Source organism: Alosa alosa, chromosome 6 (genome assembly GCF_017589495.1).
Source record: "Alosa alosa isolate M-15738 ecotype Scorff River chromosome 6, AALO_Geno_1.1, whole genome shotgun sequence".
NCBI classification, from domain to species: Eukaryota; Metazoa; Chordata; class Actinopteri; order Clupeiformes; family Clupeidae; genus Alosa; species Alosa alosa.
The window spans coordinates 14488670-14490120 of NC_063194.1; positions in this window are offsets into that span (position 1 = coordinate 14488670).

Below are 1451 nucleotides of genomic sequence, written 5' to 3' on the forward strand. Positions count from 1 at the left end.
ACAAAACAAGCAAATATTTTCCTTTTTTGTTTGGTTTACATGTTTAGTTATTAGGGTGTGTAGGGTGTAAATGTGGTCCGAAAAGGTAATTTGGAAGAAATCAATTTGATCTTTTGCTGAGGACACATCGTGCTCCTTAAGGAAGGCTACTATTCTTTCGTTGATAATGCTGCTAAACACCTTCCCAGACTACTGTTCACACAGATGCCTCTAAAATTATTGGAGTCCAATTTATCTCCACTTTTGTAGATGGGTGTAATGTACCCTTGGCTCCAGATGTCAGGAAAACAGCCAGAAGTTAAAGTGAGATTGAACAATTTGAGTATAGCCCTTAGCAGTTCAGGGGTGCTGTGTTTAAGCATTTCTCCTCTGATGTCATCAGGGCCGCAGGATTTTTTTGTTTTGAGTTTTTTAATTTTGGATTCAAGTTCGAATTGTGTAATTGGGAAGTCAAAGGGGTTTTGGTTGTCTTTCATTGTCTTTTCAAGGGATTGTAATTTTTCCATGGTTTTTTCATAATTCGAATGTAGATCTTGAGGTTGGATGTCTGTATACAAATTTTCAAAGTGCTTTTTCCAGATTTCACCATTTTGAATCGGTAAGTTCTGTGGTTTTGTTTTGCTCAGACCATTCCACATTCCACCATTCCTCTCTCTCTCTCTCTCTCTCTCTTGCACTCACTCTACTTCTCTCTCTCTTGTCCTCCTCTCTCTCTCTCTCTCTCTCTCTCTCTTGCACTCACTCTACTTCTCTCTCTCTCTCTCTCTCTCTCTCTCTCTGTCTCTCTCTTGCACTCACTCTACTTCTCTCTCTCTTGTCCTCCTCTCTCTCTCTCTCTCTTGCACTCATTCTCTCTCTCTCTCTCTCTCTCTCTCTCTCTGTCTCTCTCTTGCACTCACTCTACTTCTCTCTCTCTTGTCCTCCTCTCTCTTTCTCTCTTCTGCTCTCTGCTTTGCAATCAATAACTCATCTCTTGCCGTCGATTCCCTCCATCGCCACAGGAACACAAACGTCCTTCTACAGGACAAATAAAGGAACGCAAAAATACACAAAGCGGAGAAAGAGACAGGGAGAGACAGACAGAGAGAGAGAGAGAGGGAGGGGGAGTGAGACAGAGAGAGAGAGAGACAGGAAGATAAGGGATAATATAGAAAATCAAAAAGCAGTGGAACTGATGAACTGAGGAAAAGAAAAACCAGAGACGAGAGACAGCAAGAGAGGTGGGAATGTGCATGTGTGTGCATGTGTGCGTGTGTGCATGTGTGTGTGTGTGTGTGTGAGAGAGAGGGCCATACCTATTTACTGTAAAAAGAGCACTAAAATGCATCTAAGTCACCAAAAACCCAAGAACTGAACCCAGAGGAGTCCTTAGGGCTAGCTGTACAAAGCAGGTACAACATTTTTCTTCAGTTTCAAAAATGTTTACCCAAATATTGAACGATCACCCAAAA